This window comes from Dendrobates tinctorius, unplaced genomic scaffold (assembly GCF_039654945.1).
Source record: "Dendrobates tinctorius isolate UK_male_01 unplaced genomic scaffold, ASM3965494v1 ptg000065l, whole genome shotgun sequence".
NCBI lineage: Eukaryota > Metazoa > Chordata > Amphibia > Anura > Dendrobatidae > Dendrobates > Dendrobates tinctorius.
This window is the reverse complement of record NW_027361733.1, coordinates 4,761,473-4,788,724: the sequence shown is the minus strand read 5'-3', so window position 1 is coordinate 4,788,724 and position 27,252 is coordinate 4,761,473. Positions and strand designations below refer to the sequence as shown.

Below are 27,252 nucleotides of genomic sequence, written 5' to 3'. Positions count from 1 at the left end.
AACCAAGACTCCAAAGACCCCCATGTGAATGGAGTGGTGGTCGATCATGCGCACTGCTGCTCCATTCATTCTTAATGGGACTGCCAGAGATAGCTGAGTGCCGCGATCAATTGGTTTCAACACTGTGATAAGATTGAAGAGAGCAGCAGTGAGCATGATCGACCACTGTGAAAACGGAAATATTGGGGGTCTCAGCTTCTAGACCCCAAAGATGATATCCTATGATGTGGTTGCTTTATGTGAAAAGTTTACACAAAGACAACTTCCCTTGAAAATATGTGAATGATGGGTCGACAGCCTGACTCCTGGCTATAGTTTTCTACGGAGACTGCTGATAAGCGGCTGCCAGGCACCTATGTAGCTGCTTATTATAAGGTTACACAATAGGATGGGACAGATTTAATCCCTCGAGAAAGGTCCATATTATCCCAGCTGAGTATCTTGAACCTCATGGACAGTGGCCTCTTCTTATGTTTTGCAATTTTCTACATTTTTCTGGAGAACGATGACATAAGTAATCACGCCCCAGCAGGAAGGTCAGTGTGAGATACAGCTGTGTGGTGTACAGGGCCCCTGTATGGAGGGGATGACTCATGAACAGAACAGCTTCAGCACAAATGCTGTACATGAAGCCAATCGGATTGGCTGCTTTGAGGTCCATAAAGACCCCATAAAGTTGTTCCCATCTTATATAGGCTTATGGCCTCATAATTTGGTGTCCCCTAACCCCCGATGCCTCTACAGTCTCTCTTTGTATGAAAATGTCTTAAAGGTAAGGGCGGCATGCCCCACCGTGATGCATCGTTCTGTATATGGACGTGCCAACCCCGCTTGTTACCAGTGAATAGAAACATTCTTATTTAATGCTTTTCACAGCTGAGGGTTTGTTACAGTAGATGGATGTTTTTAGTGCTCTGCTCATCTCTCTGCTAGTCTGCAGACTCATTTTAAGTGTTGAGTTAGAGAGGAATATACAGGAGAGAGAATAGATGATAAGCTCTGGTGTACAGCGCTCAGTACAGTATAGTACATAGTGCGCGCTCTACAGGATGTAATACCCAGGACAGGAAGAGTTATCAGAGTATCATCGAGGGCTGCTCTCACAGGATGAAACACATGGCGGCAGCTCCCTCAGAACACCTTTGCTGGTAATATAGGGTATACGGTCATTATATATAAATACACAGTATAAGGCTGCAGCTGCCTCAGAACCTCTTTGCGGGAGCAGCTGTCTGCAGTCATGATTGTACCAATATATGGCTGCAGCTGCCTCAGAACCTCTTTGTAGAGAGAGAATTCAGTATAGGAACTGTAGTTATGATTATACATACAGTTTATGGCTGCAGCTGCCTCAACACCTCTTTACAGTGAGCAGCTCTAGGTCTATGATCTGCAGTCATTAAGTACATATACAGTATAAGGCTGCAGCTGCCTCAGAACCTCTTTGTAAGAAGCATGTCAGAATAGTATTATATAATCTAGTATATAAAGCTCAATGTGGGTGGGTGTGTATATATACAGTATATGTGTGTGTGTGTGTATGTCCGGGATTGGCATCTGCACCGTCGTAGCTACAGCCACAAAATTTTGCACAGTCACACGTCTGGACCCCGAGAGCGTCATAGGCTATGTTGTGAGGCGAAATTTTAACCCCGCGCGTTCCAATTCACCAAACAATTTTGCCCCTATCTACATAATGGGGAAAAAGTGAAAGGAAAAGTGTTGGAGGCAAATTGACAGCTGCCTGATGTGAACAAGGGGGACTGAAAGAATGAGAGCGATGGCGCCAAAGAGTATATACCGTACAGTTGCTAAGGTGGGGCCGTGACATGGGATAATCACCACACACGGGGATATGAACACACACAATGCGCCACACACTACCACGTGCTTCATCACATATACCACCCTCAGTACACATTTCACCACACATACACCAACCTCGCCACATAAAAGTCGAAACACAAAAGTCGCCACTCAAAACTCGACATGCTGTCCCAGAGCTGTTTAAAAGATGAAAAATGAGCTGTGATTGGTTACTATCAGCAACAGTTTTCTTTGTAGACAGCTGTGGAACTGAGGCCTATTGTTCTTATCACTTCTATGGTGTTATCGTCATTCTGTAAAGATGGAAATAACACAATTTACTACCGTGCCAACACAGACCACCCTCTGACACAAACTGCAGGGGGAGCCCAGTATCACACAGGATAGGATTAGATACACGGCTCAGCAGTCAGTATCACACAGGATAGGGTTAGATACACAGCTCAGCAGTCAGTATCACACAGGATAGGATTAGATACACGGCTCAGCAGTCAGTATCACACAGGAGAGGATTAGATACACAGCTCAGCAGTCAGTATCACACAGGAGAGGATTAGATACACAGCTCAGCAGTCAGTATCACACAGGAGAGGATTAGATACACAGCTCAGCAGTCAGTATCACACAGGAGAGGATTAGATACACAGCTCAGCAGTCAGTATCACACAGGAGAGGATTAGATACACAGCTCAGCAGTCAGTATCACACAGGAGAGGATTAGATACACAGCTCAGCAGTCAGTATCACACAGGAGAGGATTAGATACACAACTCAGCAGTCAGAATCACACAGGAGAGGATTAGATACACAGCTCAGCACATAGTATCACACAGAATAGTATTAGATACACGGCTCAGCAGACAGTATCACACAGAATAGTATTAGATACACGGCTGAGCAGTCAGTATCACACAGGATAGGATTAGATACACGGCACAGCAGTCAGTATCACACACGATAGGGTTAGATACACAGCTCAGCAGTCAGTATCACACAGGAGAGGATTAGATACACAACTCAGCAGTCAGTATCACACAGGAGAGGATTAGATACACAGCTCAGCACACAGTATCACACAGAATAGTATTAGATACACGGCTCAGCAGTCAGTATCACACAGGAGAGGATTAGATACACTGCTCAGCAGTCAGTATCACATAGGACAGGATTAGATACACGGCTCAGCAGTCAGTATCACACAGGATAGGATTAGATACACTGCTCAGCAGGCAGTATCACACAGGATAGGATTAGATACACAGCTCAGCAGTCAGTATCACAGAGGACAGGATTAGATACACGGCTGAGCAGTCAGTATCACACAGGATAGGGTTAGATACACAGCTCAGCAGACGGTATCACACGATAGGATTAGATACACAGCTCAGCAGAAAGTATCACACAGGAGAGGATACTTGGGTAATCATTTAGTTAATTTGTGTTGCAAATCTGTAGTGTTGAATATATGATGTGAAATGTTTTCATGTGCAATATAATCATTGTAATTTGTTATAACTAACCACAGTTGGTTACTGTGCCCAGGCAACGCCGGGCTCTTCAGCTAGTATGTATATATAGTATACGGAAGCAGCTGCCTCAGAACCTCTTTGCAGGGACAGGTTAATAGTATAAGGACTGTAGTTACTATACTGTATCTGGCTGCAGCTGCTTCAGAGACTCTTTCTAGGGGCAACTGTCAATATAAAGCCTGCAGCCATTATGTCTATACACAGTATTTGGCTGCTGCTACCGCAGAACCTCTTTGTGAGGAGCTACTTTCAGTATGGGGACTGTAGGTTATACTATATAGACACAGTTAATGGCTGCAGCTGCCTCAGAACCTCTTGCAGACAGCAGCTGTTAGTTGGAGGGGGTGGTAAAACACCAGAGAGAAGTAGCCCCTCTGTCCCTTGTGACCTGCAGTCAGCTGGTAATCCTCCTCCCTTCCCCCACCCTGCATTCTGCCAGCCCTGGCTGCGCCTTCATGTCCAGCTCGCAGCCTGTGCCACGGAGCCCGGAGTTCACCTGAGGGGAGCCGCCCGCACAGCAGCCCCGTCCTCCTCCCCCTCTATCCAGCCACCTACTATAAATAGCCCCCCAGTGCTGAGCACCAGGCTTCATTGTCCCCCTGGTGCTGCGGGCGGCGCCGCACGGCATGCCGGGGGATGTAGTCCACGACCTCGCCAGGAGGGGTTGGCTCTGTAGCTTGGCGAACTACAACTCCCAAGAATCTTCGCAGTAGGACGGAACTCTCCCTGCCCGGGGAGTGTTTGCCATTTAAATAAACAGCGAGGAAAATGGCGGAGTGTTCGGTGCTGGGATAAAGGAGCCGAAGACCAGAGGGAGCGGCGGCGGCTGAGTGAGTATAGTGTCCCCGGGGCTGCGCCTTCCAGACGGGTGTGCGTCCTATGGCCTAGGACGAGTGCGGGCAGGTGGGGAGGATGGGAACCGGAAAGTTCACGGCTTGTAACGGGGGTGAGCTGTCAGAGCGGCAGCTCCGGAGCAGTGTGCCAGCTTCATACACTGTGCTCATATACATCCGTATATAGAACTACCCCGATATCTATATTATTACACTCTGTATTATAACCACCCCATATAAAATATTATATACACTGTATATACAGCCACCATATATATACATACACTGTATATACCGCCACCATATATATATATACAGCCACCATATATATATATACACTGTATATACAGCCACCATATATATATATACACTGTATATACAGCCACCATATATATATATACACTGTATATACAGCCACCATATATATATACACTGTATATACAGCCACCATATATATATATATATATATATATACACTGTATATACAGCCACCATATATATATACACTGTATATACAGCCACCATATATATATACACTGTATATACAGCCACCATATATATACATACACTGTATATACAGCCACCATATATATACATACACTGTATATACAGCCACCATATATATACATACACTGTATATACAGCCACCATATATATACATACACTGTATATACAGCCACCATATATATACATACACTGTATATACAGCCACCATATATATACATACACTGTATATACAGCCACCATATATATACATACACTGTATATACAGCCACCATATATATACATACACTGTATATACAGCCACCATATATATACATACACTGTATATACAGCCACCATATATATATACATACACTGTATATACAGCCACCATATATATATACATTGTATATACAGCCACCATATATATACATACACTGTATATACAGCCACCATATATATACATACACTGTATATACAGCCACCATATATATACATACACTGTATATACAGCCACCATATATATACATACACTGTATATACAGCCACCATATATATACATACACTGTATATACAGCCACCATATATATATATATACACTGTATATACAGCCACCATATATATATACACTGTATATACAGCCACCATATATACACTGTATATACAGCCACCATATATACACTGTATATACAGCCACCATATATATATACACTGTATATACAGCCACCATATATATACACTGTATATACAGCCACCATATATACATACACTGTATATACAGCCACCATATATATATACACTGTATATACAGCCACCATATATATACATTATATACACTGTATATACAGCCACCATATATATATATACACTGTATATACAGCCACCATATATATACATACACTGTATATACAGCCACCATATATATATACACTGTATATACAGCCACCATATATATATACACTGTATATACAGCCACCATATATATATATATATATATATATACACTGTATATACAGCCACCATATATATACATACACTGTATATACAGCCACCATATATATATATACAGCCACCATATATATATATACAGCCACCATATATATATATACAGCCACCATATATATATATATACAGCCACCATATATATATACACTGTATATACAGCCACCATATATATATACACTGTATATACAGCCACCATATATATATACACTGTATATACAGCCACCATATATATATACACTGTATATACAGCCACCATATATATACATTATATACACTGTATATACAGCCACCATATATATACATACACTGTATATACAGCCACCATATATATATATACACTGTATATACAGCCACCATATATATACACTGTATATACAGCCACTATATATATATATATATATATATATATATATATATACTGTATATACAGCCACCATATATATACATACACTGTATATACAGCCACCATATATATACATACACTGTATATACAGCCACCATATATATACATACACTGTATATACAGCCACCATATATATATATACACTGTATATACAGCCACCATATATACATACACTGTATATACAGCCACCATATATATACATACACTGTATATACAGCCACCATATATATACATACACTGTATATACAGCCACCATATATATACATACACTGTATATACAGCCACCATATATATATATATATATATACACTGTATATACAGCCACCATATATATACATACACTGTATATACAGCCACCATATATATACATACACTGTATATACAGCCACCATATATATACATACACTGTATATACAGCCACCATATATATACATACACTGTATATACAGCCACCATATATATATACACACTGTATATACAGCCACCATATATATATACACTGTATATACAGCCACCATATATATATATACACTGTATATACAGCCACCATATATATATATACACTGTATATACAGCCACCATATATATATATACACTGTATATACAGCCACCATATATATATACACTGTATATACAGCCACCATATATATATACACTGTATATACAGCCACCATATATATACACTGTATATACAGCCACCATATATACATACACTGTATATACAGCCACCATATATATATATATACACTGTATATACAGCCACCATATATATACATTATATACACTGTATATACAGCCACCATATATATATATACACTGTATATACAGCCACCATATATATACATACACTGTATATACAGCCACCATATATATATACACTGTATATACAGCCACCATATATATATACACTGTATATACAGCCACCATATATATATATATATATATATACACTGTATATACAGCCACCATATATATACATACACTGTATATACAGCCACCATATATATATATACAGCCACCATATATATATACACTGTATATACAGCCACCATATATATATACACTGTATATACAGCCACCATATATATACACTGTATATACAGCCACCATATATATATATACACTGTATATACAGCCACCATATATACACTGTATATACAGCCACCATATATATACATTATATACACTGTATATACAGCCACCATATATATATACATACACTGTATATACAGCCACCATATATATATACACTGTATATACAGCCACCATATATATACACTGTATATACAGCCACTATATATATATATATATATACTGTATATACAGCCACCATATATACATACACTGTATATACAGCCACCATATATATACATACACTGTATATACAGCCACCATATATATACATACACTGTATATACAGCCACCATATATATACATACACTGTATATACAGCCACCATATATATATATACACTGTATATACAGCCACCATATATATATATACACTGTATATACAGCCACCATATATACATACACTGTATATACAGCCACCATATATATACATACACTGTATATACAGCCACCATATATATACATATATATACACTGTATATACAGCCACCATATATATACATATATATATACTGTATATACAGCCACCATATATATATATATACACTGTATATACAGCCACCATATATATATATATATATATATATATATATATATATATACACACTGCATATACAGCCACCATATATATACACTGTATATACAGCCACCATATATATACACTGTATATACAGCCACCATATATATATACACTGTATATACAGCCACCATATATATATACATATATACACTGTATATACAGCCACCATATATATACATATATACACTGTATATACAGCCACCATATATATACATATATACACTGTATATACAGCCACCATATATATACACTGTATATACAGCCACCATATAGATACATTATATACACTGTATATACAGCCACCATATATATATATATACACTGTATATATATACACTGTATATACAGCCACCATATATACACTGTATATACAGCCACCATATATACACTGTATATACAGCCACCATATATACACTGTATATACAGCCACCATATATATACACTGTATATACAGCCACCATATATATATACACTGTATATACAGCCACCATATATATATACACTGTATATACAGCCACCATATATATATACACTGTATATACAGCCACCATATATATATACACTGTATATACAGCCACCATATATATATACACTGTATATACAGCCACCATATATATATACACTGTATATACAGCCACCATATATATATACACTGTATATACAGCCACCATATATATATATACACTGTATATACAGCCACCATATATATATATATATATATACACTGTATATACAGCCACCATATATATATATACACTGTATATACAGCCACCATATATATATATACACTGTATATACAGCCACCATATATATATATACACTGTATATACAGCCACCATATATATATATACACTGTATATACAGCCACCATATATATATACACTGTATATACAGCCACCATATATATATACACTGTATATACAGCCACCATATATATACACTGTATATACAGCCACCATATATATACACTGTATATACAGCCACCATATATATACATTATATATACAGCCACCATATATATATACACTGTATATACAGCCACCATATATATATACACTGTATATACAGCCACCATATATATATACACTGTATATACAGCCACCATATATATATACACTGTATATACAGCCACCATATATATACACTGTATATACAGCCACCATATATATATACACTGTATATACAGCCACCATATATATATACACTGTATATACAGCCACCATATATATATACACTGTATATACAGCCACCATATATATATACACTGTATATACAGCCACCATATATATATATATACACTGTATATACAGCCACCATATATATATATATACACTGTATATACAGCCACCATATATATATATATACACTGTATATACAGCCACCATATATATATATATATACACTGTATATACAGCCACCATATATATATACACTGTATATACAGCCACCATATATATATATACACTATATATACACTGTATATACAGCCACCATATATACATTATATACACTGTATATACAGCCACTATATATATATACTGTATATACAGCCACCATATATACATACACTGTATATACAGCCACCATATATACATACACTGTATATACAGCCACCATATATACATACACTGTATATACAGCCACCATATATACATACACTGTATATACAGCCACCATATATACATACACTGTATATACAGCCACCATATATACATACACTGTATATACAGCCACCATATATATATATATATATATATATATAATATACAGCCACCATATATATATACACTGTATATACAGCCACCATATATATATATATACACTGTATATACAGCCACCATATATATATATATACACTGTATATACAGCCACCATATATATATATATATACACTGTATATACAGCCACCATATATATATATATATATATATACACTGTATATACAGCCACCATATATATATATATATATATATACACTGTATATACAGCCACCATATATATATATATATATACAGCCACCATATATATATACACTGTATATACAGCCACCATATATATATATATATATATACAGCCACCATATATATATATATACACTGTATATACAGCCACCATATATATATATATACACACTGTATATACAGCCACCATATATATATATATATACTGTATATACAGCCACCATATAGATACATTATATACACTGTATATACAGCCACTATATATATATATACACTGTATATACAGCCACTATATATATATATATACAGCCACCATATATATACACTGTATATACAGCCACCATATATATACATTATATACACTGTATATACAGCCACCATATATATACATTATATACTGTATATACAGCCACTATATATATATATACACTGTGTATATACAGCCACCATATATATATATACACTGTATATATACAGCCACCATATATATACACTGTATATACAGCCACCATATATATATACACTGTATATACAGCCACTATATATATATATATATATATATATATATACTGTATATACAGCCACCATATATATATATATATATATATATATATATACACTGTATATACAGCCACCATATATATATATATACTGTATATACAGCCACCATATATACAATATACACTCACTGGCCACTTTATTAGGTACACCATGCTAGTAACGGGTTGGACCCCCTTTTGCCTTCAGAACTGCCTCAATTCTTCGTGGCAGAGATTCAACAAGGTGCTGGAAGCATTCCTCAGAGATTTTGGACCATATTGACATGATGGCATCACACAGTTGGCGCAGATTTGTCGGCTGCACATCCCTGATGCGAATCTCCCGTTCCACCACATCCCAAAGATGCTCTATTGGATTGAGATCTGGTGACTGAGGAGGCCATTTGAGTACAGTGAACTCATTGTCATGTTCAAGAAACCAATCTGAGATGATTCGAGCTTTATGACATGGCGCATTATCCTGCTGAAAGTAGCCATCAGATGTTGGGTACATTGTGGTCATAAAGGGATGGACATGGTCAGCAACAATACTCAGGTAGGCTGTGGCGTTGCAACGATGCTCAATTGGTACCAAGGGGCCCAAAGAGTGCCCAGAAAAAATTCCCCACACCATGACACCACCACCACCAGCCTGAACCGTTGATACAAGGCAGGATGGATCCATGCTTTCATGTTGTTTACGCCAAATTCTGACCCTACCATCCGAATGTCGCAGCAGAAATCGAGACTCATCAGACCAGGCAACGTTTTTCCAATCTTCTACTGTCCAATTTCGATGAGCTTGTGCAAATTGTAGCCTCAGTTTCCTGTTCTTAGCTGAGAGGAGTGGTACCCAGTGTGGTCTTCTGCTGCTGTAGCCCATCTGCCTCAAAGTTCGACGCACTGTGCGTTCAGAGATGCTCTTCTGCCTACCTTGGTTGTAACGGGTGGCAATTTGAGTCACCTCGAACCAGTCTGCCCATTCTCCTCTGACCTCTGGCATCAACATGGCATTTCCGGCCACAGAACTGCCGCTCACTGGATTTTTTTTCTTTTTCGGACCATTCTCTGTAAACCCTAGAGATGGTTGTGCGTGAAAATCCCAGTAGATCAGCAGTTTCTGAAATTCTCAGACCAGCCCTTCTGGCACCAACAATCATGCCACGTTCAAAGGCACTCAAATCACCTTTCTTCCCCATACTGATGCTCGGTTTGAACTGCAGGAGATTGTCTTGACCATGTCTACATGCCTAAATGCACTGAGTTGCCGCCATGTGATTGGCTGATTAGAAATTAAGTCTTAACACACAGTTGGACAGGTGTACCTAATAAAGTGGCCAGTGAGTGTATATACACTGTATATACAGCCACCATATATACATTATATACACTGTATATACCGCCACCATATATATATATATATACAGCCACCATATATATATATATATATATATATATATATATATATATACACTGTATATACAGCCACCATATATATATATATATATACACTGTATATACAGCCACCATATATATATATATATATACACTGTATATACAGCCACCATATATATATATATACTGTATATACAGCCACCATATATATATATATATACTGTATATACAGCCACCATATATATATATATACACTGTATATACAGCCACCATATATATATACACTGTATATACAGCCACCATATATATATATATATATATATATATATACACACTGTATATACAGCCACCATATATATATATATATATATATATATATATATACACTGTATATACAGCCACCATATATATATATATATATATACATACACTGTATATACAGCCACCATATATATATATATATACACTGTATATACAGCCACCATATATATACATACACTGTATATACAGCCACCATATATATATATACAGCCACCATATATATATATACAGCCACCATATATATATATACAGCCACCATATATATATATATACAGCCACCATATATATATACACTGTATATACAGCCACCATATATATATACACTGTATATACAGCCACCATATATATACACTGTATATACAGCCACCATATATATATACACTGTATATACAGCCACCATATATATATACACTGTATATACAGCCACCATATATATATACACTGTATATACAGCCACCATATATATATACACTGTATATACAGCCACCATATATATACATTATATACACTGTATATACAGCCACCATATATATACATACACTGTATATACAGCCACCATATATATATATACACTGTATATACAGCCACCATATATATACACTGTATATACAGCCACTATATATATATATATATATATATATATACTGTATATACAGCCACCATATATATACATACACTGTATATACAGCCACCATATATATACATACACTGTATATACAGCCACCATATATATACATACACTGTATATACAGCCACCATATATATATATACACTGTATATACAGCCACCATATATACATACACTGTATATACAGCCACCATATATATACATACACTGTATATACAGCCACCATATATATACATACACTGTATATACAGCCACCATATATATACATACACTGTATATACAGCCACCATATATATATATATATATATATATACACTGTATATACAGCCACCATATATATACATACACTGTATATACAGCCACCATATATATACATACACTGTATATACAGCCACCATATATATACATACACTGTATATACAGCCACCATATATATACATACACTGTATATACAGCCACCATATATATACATACACTGTATATACAGCCACCATATATATATATACACACTGTATATACAGCCACCATATATATATACACTGTATATACAGCCACCATATATATATATACACTGTATATACAGCCACCATATATATATATACACTGTATATACAGCCACCATATATATATATACACTGTATATACAGCCACCATATATATATATACACTGTATATACAGCCACCATATATATATATACACTGTATATACAGCCACCATATATATATATACACTGTATATACAGCCACCATATATATATATATACACTGTATATACAGCCACCATATATACATACACTGTATATACAGCCACCATATATACATACACTGTATATACAGCCACCATATATATATATATATATATACACTGTATATACAGCCACCATATATATACATTATATACACTGTATATACAGCCACCATATATATATATACACTGTATATACAGCCACCATATATATATACACTGTATATACAGCCACCATATATATATATATATATATATATACACTGTATATACAGCCACCATATATATACATACACTGTATATACAGCCACCATATATATATATACAGCCACCATATATATATATACACTGTATATACAGCCACCATATATATATACACTGTATATACAGCCACCATATATATATACACTGTATATACAGCCACCATATATACACTGTATATACAGCCACCATATATACACTGTATATACAGCCACCATATATATACATTATATACACTGTATATACAGCCACCATATATATATATATACACTGTATATACAGCCACCATATATATATACACTGTATATACAGCCACCATATATATACACTGTATATACAGCCACTATATATATATATATATATATATATATATATATATATATATACTGTATATACAGCCACCATATATACATACACTGTATATACAGCCACCATATATATACATACACTGTATATACAGCCACCATATATATACATACACTGTATATACAGCCACCATATATATACATACACTGTATATACAGCCACCATATATATATATACACTGTATATACAGCCACCATATATATATATACACTGTATATACAGCCACCATATATACATACACTGTATATACAGCCACCATATATATACATACACTGTATATACAGCCACCATATATATACATATATATACACTGTATATACAGCCACCATATATATACATATATATATACTGTATATACAGCCACCATATATATATATATACACTGTATATACAGCCACCATATATATATATATATATATATATATACACACTGCATATACAGCCACCATATATATACACTGTATATACAGCCACCATATATATACACTGTATATACAGCCACCATATATATATACACTGTATATACAGCCACCATATATATATACATATATACACTGTATATACAGCCACCATATATATACATATATACACTGTATATACAGCCACCATATATATATATATATACACTGTATATACAGCCACCATATATATACACTGTATATACAGCCACCATATAGATACATTATATACACTGTATATACAGCCACCATATATATATATATACACTGTATATATATACACTGTATATACAGCCACCATATATACACTGTATATACAGCCACCATATATACACTGTATATACAGCCACCATATATATACACTGTATATACAGCCACCATATATATATACACTGTATATACAGCCACCATATATATATACACTGTATATACAGCCACCATATATATATACACTGTATATACAGCCACCATATATATATACACTGTATATACAGCCACCATATATATATACACTGTATATACAGCCACCATATATATATACACTGTATATACAGCCACCATATATATATATACACTGTATATACAGCCACCATATATATATATATATATATACACTGTATATACAGCCACCATATATATATATACACTGTATATACAGCCACCATATATATATATACACTGTATATACAGCCACCATATATATATATACACTGTATATACAGCCACCATATATATATATACACTGTATATACAGCCACCATATATATATACACTGTATATACAGCCACCATATATATATATACTGTATATACAGCCACCATATATATATATATATATATATACACTGTATATACAGCCACCATATATATACACTGTATATACAGCCACCATATATATACATTATATATACAGCCACCATATATATATACACTGTATATACAGCCACCATATATATATACACTGTATATACAGCCACCATATATATATACACTGTATATACAGCCACCATATATATACACTGTATATACAGCCACCATATATATATACACTGTATATACAGCCACCATATATATATACACTGTATATACAGCCACCATATATATATACACTGTATATACAGCCACCATATATATATACACTGTATATACAGCCACCATATATATATATACACTGTATATACAGCCACCATATATATATATATACACTGTATATACAGCCACCATATATATATATATACACTGTATATACAGCCACCATATATATATATATATATATACACTGTATATACAGCCACCATATATATATACACTGTATATACAGCCACCATATATATATATACACTATATATACACTGTATATACAGCCACCATATATACATTATATACACTGTATATACAGCCACTATATATATATACTGTATATACAGCCACCATATATACATACACTGTATATACAGCCACCATATATACATACACTGTATATACAGCCACCATATATACATACACTGTATATACAGCCACCATATATACATACACTGTATATACAGCCACCATATATACATACACTGTATATACAGCCACCATATATACATACACTGTATATACAGCCACCATATATATATATATATATATATATATAATATACAGCCACCATATATATATACACTGTATATACAGCCACCATATATATATATATATACACTGTATATACAGCCACCATATATATATATATACACTGTATATACAGCCACCATATATATATATATATACACTGTATATACAGCCACCATATATATATATATATACACTGTATATACAGCCACCATATATATATATATATATACACTGTATATACAGCCACCATATATATATATATATATACAGCCACCATATATATATACACTGTATATACAGCCACCATATATATATATATATATATATATATATATATATACAGCCACCATATATATATATATACACACTGTATATACAGCCACCATATATATATATATACACACTGTATATACAGCCACCATATATATATATATACTGTATATACAGCCACCATATAGATACATTATATACACTGTATATACAGCCACTATATATATATATACACTGTATATACAGCCACTATATATATATATATACAGCCACCATATATATACACTGTATATACAGCCACCATATATATACATTATATACACTGTATATACAGCCACCATATATATACATTATATACTGTATATACAGCCACTATATATATATATACACTGTGTATATACAGCCACCATATATATATATACACTGTATATATACAGCCACCATATATATACACTGTATATACAGCCACCATATATATATACACTGTATATACAGCCACCATATATATATATATATATATATATATATATATATATATATATATACTGTATATACAGCCACCATATATATATATATATATATATATATACACTGTATATACAGCCACCATATATATATATATACTGTATATACAGCCACCATATATACAATATACACTCACTGGCCACTTTATTAGGTACACCATGCTAGTAACGGGTTGGACCCCCTTTTGCCTTCAGAACTGCCTCAATTCTTCGTGGCAGAGATTCAACAAGGTGCTGGAAGCATTCCTCAGAGATTTTGGACCATATTGACATGATGGCATCACACAGTTGGCGCAGATTTGTCGGCTGCACATCCCTGATGCGAATCTCCCGTTCCACCACATCCCAAAGATGCTCTATTGGATTGAGATCTGGTGACTGAGGAGGCCATTTGAGTACAGTGAACTCATTGTCATGTTCAAGAAACCAATCTGAGATGATTCGAGCTTTATGACATGGCGCATTATCCTGCTGAAAGTAGCCATCAGATGTTGGGTACATTGTGGTCATAAAGGGATGGACATGGTCAGCAACAATACTCAGGTAGGCTGTGGCGTTGCAACGATGCTCAATTGGTACCAAGGGGCCCAAAGAGTGCCCAGAAAAAATTCCCCACACCATGACACCACCACCACCAGCCTGAACCGTTGATACAAGGCAGGATGGATCCATGCTTTCATGTTGTTTACGCCAAATTCTGACCCTACCATCCGAATGTCGCAGCAGAAATCGAGACTCATCAGACCAGGCAACGTTTTTCCAATCTTCTACTGTCCAATTTCGATGAGCTTGTGCAAATTGTAGCCTCAGTTTCCTGTTCTTAGCTGAGAGGAGTGGTACCCAGTGTGGTCTTCTGCTGCTGTAGCCCATCTGCCTCAAAGTTCGACGCACTGTGCGTTCAGAGATGCTCTTCTGCCTACCTTGGTTGTAACGGGTGGCAATTTGAGTCACCTCGAACCAGTCTGCCCATTCTCCTCTGACCTCTGGCATCAACATGGCATTTCCGGCCACAGAACTGCCGCTCACTGGATTTTTTTTCTTTTTCGGACCATTCTCTGTAAACCCTAGAGATGGTTGTGCGTGAAAATCCCAGTAGATCAGCAGTTTCTGAAATTCTCAGACCAGCCCTTCTGGCACCAACAATCATGCCACGTTCAAAGGCACTCAAATCACCTTTCTTCCCCATACTGATGCTCGGTTTGAACTGCAGGAGATTGTCTTGACCATGTCTACATGCCTAAATGCACTGAGTTGCCGCCATGTGATTGGCTGATTAGAAATTAAGTCTTAACACACAGTTGGACAGGTGTACCTAATAAAGTGGCCAGTGAGTGTATATACACTGTATATACAGCCACCATATATACATTATATACACTGTATATACCGCCACCATATATATATATATATATACAGCCACCATATATATATATATATATATATATATATATATATATATATACACTGTATATACAGCCACCATATATATATATATACACTGTATATACAGCCACCATATATATATATATATATATACACTGTATATACAGCCACCATATATATATATATACTGTATATACAGCCACCATATATATATATATATACTGTATATACAGCCACCATATATATATATATACACTGTATATACAGCCACCATATATATATACACTGTATATACAGCCACCATATATATATATATATATATATATATATACACTGTATATACAGCCACCATATATATATATATATATATATATATATATATATATACACTGTATATACAGCCACCATATATATATATATATATATATATACACTGTATATACAGCCACCATATATATATATATACACTGTATATACAGCCACCATATATATATATACACTGTATATACAGCCACTATATATATATATATATACACTGTATATACAGCCACCATATATATATATATATATATACACTGTATATACAGCCACCATATATACACATATATACAGCCACTATATATATATATATATATATATATATATATATATATACACACACAGCCACCATATATACATACACTGTATATACGGCCACCATATATACATGCACTGTATATACGGCCACCATATATACATGCACTGTATATACGGCCACCATATATACATGCACTGTATATACGGCCACTATATATATATATATATATATATATATATATACTGTATATATAACTACCCAATATATTATGTAAGCTGTGCATATGACTAAGATATATCGATCTATATCAGACTGTTTTAGGCAATTACAAGATAAAATTATCTCTAAAAGGCCTAAAGTTGTTAACTCCCTTTTGTAATATATATTTTTTTTTTTGCTTATAAATCTCCACCATATTAATTTTTTACTTTTTAAAAATTGCAAAAAGGAAAATGGGCCAATGCAAAAGTTTGGGCACCCTCGAGATTTGTGCGCTCAGATAACTCTGACCAAGGTTTCAGACCTTAAGGCCGGAGTCACACTAGCGAATAAATCGGATGAATGCAATGTGATAAAAAATTGCATTGCATTCGTCCCAATGTTATTCTATGGTGCAGCTCCGATCATCCGATTTCCCCCCCCCCCCCGCATGCTGCGATTGTCACCGATTTTCGGATCGGACTCGGCAATGCAAGTCTATGGGTGCAATTAAAAATCGGATTACAAATGGGCCACAAGTGAGACTTGCGATAAAATCGCAAGACTTCTCCTGGTCAACAGGAAAGATCATCAGGCATTGGCATTGGATGTCAATTTGATGCTTAGATGCGAATAAAATCGGTTCATCACCAGAAATTCGGGTGACAGACGGATCCCTGGACAAGAAACCTTTGTGCAATTTCGTACCGTAAAAATCGGACTGATTTTTTTTTTTTTTTTATCATTGTGTGTGACTCCAGCCTAATTGTTCTGTTGGTGTTCCAACTTGTTTATTATCATTGTTAGGAAAGACCAGGTGATGCAAATTTCCCAGCTTTATAAAAACTCAGCCTTTTCTAACCTTGTGCCAAAAATCATCAGCCATGGGTTCTTCTAAGCAGCTGCCTAGCACTCTGAAAATGGTGGAGTCCCACTAAGCAGGAGAAGGCTATAAGAAGATAGCAAAGCGTTTTCAAGTTGTCATCTCAGTTTGAAATGTAATTGAGAAATGGCAGTTAACAGGAACAGTGGTGGTCAAGATAAGGTCTGGAAGACCAAGCAAAATTTCAGTGAGAACTGCTTGTAGAATTGCTAGATATGCAAATCATGGCTTGACTGCAAAAGCCTTTCAGAAAGATTTAGCAGACTCTGTAGTTGTGGTACATTGTTGTACTGTTCAGAGACACCTGCACAAATATGGCCTTCGTGGAAGTCATCAAAAGAAAACCTCTCCTGCGTCCTTGCAATAAAATTCAGTGTCACAAGTATGCAAAAGAACATCTAAACAAGCCTGAAGCATTTTGGAAACAAGTCCTGTGGAGCGATAAGGTTAAAATAGAACTCTTCGGCCAAAATGATCAAAGGTAAGTGTGGAGAAAAAAGGGCACAGAATTTCAGGAAAAGAACGTCTCGCCAACAATTAAGCATGGGGGGTGGATCAATCATGCTTTGGGTTTGTGTTGCAGCCAATGGCACGGGGAACATTTCAGGGGTAAAGTTAGGAATGCGTTCAATTAAATTTCAACAAATTCTTGATGCAAACATAACGCCAACTGTAAAAAAAAAAAAAAAAGCTGAAGTTGAAAAGGATGGCTTCTACAAATGGACAATGATCCTAAACACGTCAAAAGGCACATGATGAGGGTTTTACAATGGCCCTCACAGTCCCCTGATCTGGACATTATTGAAAAATCTGTGGCTAGAGCTCAAAATAGCAGTGCATACAAGACGACCCAGGAATCTCAGAACTGGAAGAATTTTCCAAGGAAGTAGTGATACTTATAAAAGGGAGTGCTTCTAGGTACTAACCATGCAGGGTGCCTAAACTTTTGCGTCGGCCGATTCTTTTTTTTTTTTTTTTTTTTTTTTCCTTTTTGTAATATGTAAAAGATAAAAATATATTTTTTGTCTAAAATACAAAGGAAATGTTCTCAAAACTGTGCCGCCTGCGCAGTAGCATCTACCGGCGATCCCATAGATGCTGCTGCGCAGGTGCTATTTTGAGGGGTTTTTTTTCTGAATAAATTTTATATCGCCAAATAAAACATTTAAATAGATATTATAGATGCGATCATGCTGCAACACCAGCGCCTGCCTGTCGAATGTGAAATTTTTACTTTTTTTCAAACATATTGTCCCTCAGGTGACATAAGCCATACAGATGAATGCCTAGCAGAGCACCACATGCGCGCACACACACAGGCCACCCCGGAGCACGAGCATATCATTACCTGAAAACTACAAAGATTAAACAACAACCACAAGACATTTCATCACCCAAGGTATCATATTAATCAGTATGGGTGGTTTCACATTAGCGCTTTTAAGCGCACGCACGGCCGGGGGTAGCTCCGCCCCCGAGCCGGCTCTCTGCCCGGCGTGCCCGCCCCTTGCTTGTAGCGCCGCCTCCTAGCGCACAGCGGCGCCTGCGATCGGCGCACCCTATATTTAGCATAGGGTGCGCAGATCGTGCGCAGGCCGTGCGCTAGTTGCGCTTTGACCTGCGCTGCGCACTTTTGATGGTGCGCCGTGCGCGCCAAAATCCGAAAAGTTTGATTTTGGCACGCACGGCGCACCGTCAAAAGTGCGCAGCGCAGGTCAAAGCGCAACTAGCGCACGGCCTGCACACGATCTGCGCACCCTATGCTAAAGATAGGGTGCGCCGATCGCAGGCGCCGCTGTGCGCTAGGAGGCGGCGCTACAAGCAAGGGGCGGGCACGCCGGGCAGAGAGCCGGCTCGGGGGCGGAGCTACCCCCGTCCGTGCGTGCGCTTAAAAAGCGCTAATGTGAAACCACCCTATAACCGCACCAACCGGACACTGCATGTAGGTTACTGAGCACAATCCTGCTGACTGGTTCGCTTTTCCTTTAGGCCTTTTAGAGATCATTTCATCTCCAGCTTGCTTAACTGTTAACAATAACAGTAATTTTGACCAGGGGTGCCCAAACTTCTATGTGTGTGTATATTGATATATATTGTGTATATATAACTAGCCCAATATTTGTTATATACACTGTATCTATAACTACGTGTGTTTATTAGTGTTGAGCATTCCGATACCGCAAGTATCGGGTATCGGCCGATACTTGCTGTATCGGAATTCCGATACCGACTTCCGATATTTTTTCAATATCGGAAGTTGGCATCGGAATCGGAAGTTCAAAGTTGATTGACAGCCTGACGTCATCATGATGCGCGGTGTGTGCGCATCATGATGCGCCGTCATTTCGGGCCTTCCGGGGGTCTCTGCCGGCCTGCCGGGGGGCTGTGTGGACTGCCCGGGGTCTGTACCGGCCTGCCGAGGGGCTGTGCTGGCCTGCCGGTGGTCTGTGCACCCTGTGGGGGTCTGTACCGGCCTGCCGGGGGGCTGTGCCGGCCTGCCGGTGGTCTGTGCACCCTGTTGGGGGTCTGTACCGGCCTGCCGGGGGGCTGTGCTGATGTCCGGGGGTCTGTGCAAGCATCGTCCGATGGGACTATAAGTCCCATCTGGCGATGCCTGCTACCATGACAGTGATTGACACATTAGCCAATGATAGGACAGTAGTAGTCCCATCATCCGGCTAATGTGTTAAATGTTAAAAAAAAAAAAAAAAAATACTACATACATACTACATGCATACTACATGCATGCTACATATATACTACATGCATGCTACATATATACTACATGCATGCTACATACATACTACATGCATGCTACATACATACTACATGCATGCTACATACATACTACATGCATGCTACATACATACTACATGCATGCTACATACATACTACATGCATGCTACATACATACTACATGCATGCTACATACATACTACATGCATGCTACATACATACTACATGCATGCTACATACATACTACATGCATGCTACATGCATAACACATGCATGCTACATACAGTGCCTACAAGTAGTATTCAACCCCCTGCAGATTTAGCAGGTTTGATAAGATGCAAATAAGTTAGAGCCTTCAAACTTCAAACAAGAGCAGGATTTATTAACAGATGCATAAATCTTGAAAAACAAAAAATTATGTTGCTCAGTTAAATTTTAATAAATTGTAAACATAAAAGTGTGGTTCAATTATTATTCAACCCCTAGGTTTAATATTTTGTGGAATAACCCTTGTTTGCAATTACAGCTAATAATCGTCTTTTATAAGACCTGATCAGGCCGGCACAGGTCTCTGGAGTTATCTTGGCCCACTCCTCCATGCAGATCTTCTCCAAGTTATCTAGGTTCTTTGGGTGTCTCATGTGGACTTTAATCTTGAGCTCCTTCCACAAGTTTTCAATTGGGTTAAGGTCAGGAGACTGACTAGGCCACTGCAACACCTTGATTTTTTCCCTCTTGAACCAGGCCTTGGTTTTCTTGGCTGTGTGCTTTGGGTCGTTGTCTTGTTGGAAGATGAAATGACGACCCATCTTAAGATTCTTGATGGAGGAGCGGAGGTTCTTGGCCAAAATCTCCAGGTAGGCCGTGCTATCCATCTTCCCATGGATGCGGACCAGATGGCCAGGCCCCTTGGCTGAGAAACGGCCCCACAGCATGATGCTGCCACCACCATGCTTGACTGTAGGGATGGTATTCTTGGGGTCGTATGCAGTGCCATCCAGTCTCCAAACGTCACGTGTGTGGTTGGCACCAAAGATCTCGATCTTGGTCTCATCAGACCAGAGAACCTTGAACCAGTCTGTCTCAGAGTCCTCCAAATGATCATGAGCAAACTGTAGACGAGCCTTGACATGACGCTTTGAAAGTAAAGGTACCTTACGGGCTCGTCTGGAGCGGAGACCATTGCGGTGGAGTACGTTACTTATGGTATTGACTGAAACCAATGTCCCCACTGCCATGAGATCTTCCCAGAGCTCCTTCCTTGTTGTCCTTGGGTTAGCCTTGACTCTTCGGACAAGCCTGGCCTCTGCACGGGAGGAAACTTTCAAAGGCTGTCCAGGCCGTGGAAGGCTAACAGTATTCCATAAGCCTTCCACTTCCGGATGATGCTCCCAACAGTGGAGACAGGTAGGCCCAACTCCTTGGAAAGGGTTTTGTACCACTTGCCAGCCTTGTGACCCTCCACGATCTTGTCTCTGATGGCCTTGGAATGCTCCTTTGTCTTTCCCATGTTGACCATGTATGAGTGCTGTTCACAAGTTTGGGGAGGGTCTTAAATAGTCAGAAAAGGCTGGAAAAAGAGATAATTAATCCAAACATGTGAAGCTCATTGTTGTTTGTGCCTGAAATACTTCCTAATACTTTAGGGGAACCAAACAGAACTCTGGTGGTTTGAGGGGTTGAATAATAAATGACCCTCTGAATAAACTTTTCACAATTTAAAAAAAAATTAAGCAAAGAAATAACATTCTTTTTTGCTGCAGTGCATTTCACACTTCCAGGCTGATCTACAGTCCAAATGTCACAATGCCAAGTTAATTCCGAATGTGTAAACCTGCTAAATCTGCAGGGGGTTGAATACTACTTGTAGGCACTGTATATACTACATACATACTACATGCATGCCACATACATACTACATATATACTACATGCATGCTACATATATACTACATACATACTACATACATACTACATGCATGCTACATACATACTACATACATACTACATGCATGCTACATACATACTACATGCTACATATATACTACATACATACTACATGCTACATATATACTACATGCATGCTACATACATACTACATACATGCTACATATATACTACATATATACTACATACATACTACATGCATGCTACATACATACTACATATATACTACATGCATGCTACATACATGCTACATACATGCTACATACATGCTACATACATGCTACATACATGCTACATACATGCTACATACATGCTACATACATGCTACATACATGCTACATACATGCTACATACATGCTACATACATGCTACATACATGCTACATACATGCTACATACATGCTACATACATGCCACATACATGCCACATATATACTACATACATACTACATGCATGCTACATACATGCTACATACATAACACATATATACTACATGCATGCTACATACATACTACATGCTACATACATACTACATATATACTACATGCATGCTACATACATACCACATATACTACATACATACTACATACATACTACATGCATGCTACATACATAACACATACATACTACATGCTACATACATACTACATGCTACATACATACTACATATATACTACATGCATGCTACATACATACTACATGCTACATATATACTACATACATACTACATACATGCTACATACATACTGCATGCTACATACATACTACATACATACCACATATATACTACATACATACTACATACATACTACATGCATGCTACATACATACTACATGCATGCTACATACATACTACATGCATGCTACATACATACTACATGCTACATATATACTACATACATACTACATACATGCTACATACATACTGCATGCTACATACATACTACATACATACCACATATATACTACATACATACTACATGCATGCTACATACATACTACATGCATGCTACATACATACTACATGCATGCTACATACATACTACATGCATGCTACATACATACTACATGCATGCTACATACATACTACATGCATGCTACATACATACTACATGCATGCTACATACATACTACATGCATGCTACATACATACTACATGCATGCTACATACATACTACATGCATGCTACATACATACTACATGCATGCTACATACATACTACATGCATGCTACATACATACTACATGCATGCTACATACATACTACATGCATGCTACATACATACTACATGCATGCTACATACATACTACATGCATGCTACATACATACTACATGCATGCTACATACATACTACATGCATGCTACATACATACTACATGCATGCTACATACATACTACATGCATGCTACATACATACTACATGCATGCTACATACATACTACATGCATGCTACATACATACTACATGCATGCTACATACATACATACTACATGCATGCTACATACATACTACATGCTACATACATACTACATATATACTACATGCATGCTACATACATACTGCATGCTACATACATACTACATACATACTACATGCATACTACATGCTACATACATGCTACATACATACCACATACATACCACATACATACCACATACATACCACATACATACTACATACATACTACATACATACTACATACATACTACATACATACTACATACATACTACATACATACTACATACATACTACATACATACTACATACATGCTACATACATGCTACATACATGCTACATACATGCTACATACATGCTACATACATGCTACATACATGCTACATATATACTACATGCATGCTACATACATACTGCATGCTACATATATACTACATACATACTACATGCATACTACATGCTACATACATACCACATACATACTACATATATACTACATATATACTACATGCATGCTACATACATACTGCATGCTACATACATGCTACATACATACCATATATATACTACATACATACTACATACAATACATTCATACAATACATACATAGACATACAGTACATATAACATAGAGTAACATACTTACCAATACTTGTCACATTGTTCCCCGAAGCCATTGTCTTTTACGGAATAAATATTAACATAACAAACCACAAAAATACTCACCCACGATCCGAAGCAGTCCACGAGTGTGTCCCACGACGATCTTGGGTAGAGAACTGCAGCATCAGCTGTTGCTGCCGTTCTCTACGGGCTGCAGGAATCCAATGACGGAAGGTAGGTATCCTTCCGCACTGTATTCCTCCGCCACTTAAAAAAAAAAAAAGTCCCTAGTCTCACTTTATGCCATTGCTGCGTGGGAAATTCCCACACAGCAATGGCATAAAGTGTCTCTTCATGAGACAAATCTGATCTTTGGAAGCCATTCCAGGTGATAACTGATGAAGGTGTAAATGCCAATGGGGTGTAAAGATGTCATCCAAGTAAAAGGGAAAACTCTGAGGAATCTAAGATTGAACACACGTTCTGGTCTGTTTCACACATGTCTCTTTACTCCTTGTTTCCATATGTGCTTCTTCCTTATTTTTGTGCCTTCATTCTGAATCCACAATGTGCACATTCCAATAAGAATAATGAAGCA

The 27,252-nt window shown here is 36.8% G+C and overlaps 1 protein-coding gene across 1 annotated transcript in view; it reads left to right on the top strand.

The window, feature by feature from the left end:
• The first annotated feature begins 3,786 nt into the window (after positions 1–3,786).
• NCOA3 (nuclear receptor coactivator 3) overlaps positions 3,787–27,252 on the top strand; it is a 67,393-nt gene continuing 43,927 nt past the window's right edge. The window contains exon 1 of the mRNA XM_073580544.1: positions 3,787–4,186. The gene's annotated coding sequence lies outside the window, so the exon portion shown is untranslated. The remainder of the gene's footprint in view (positions 4,187–27,252) is intronic.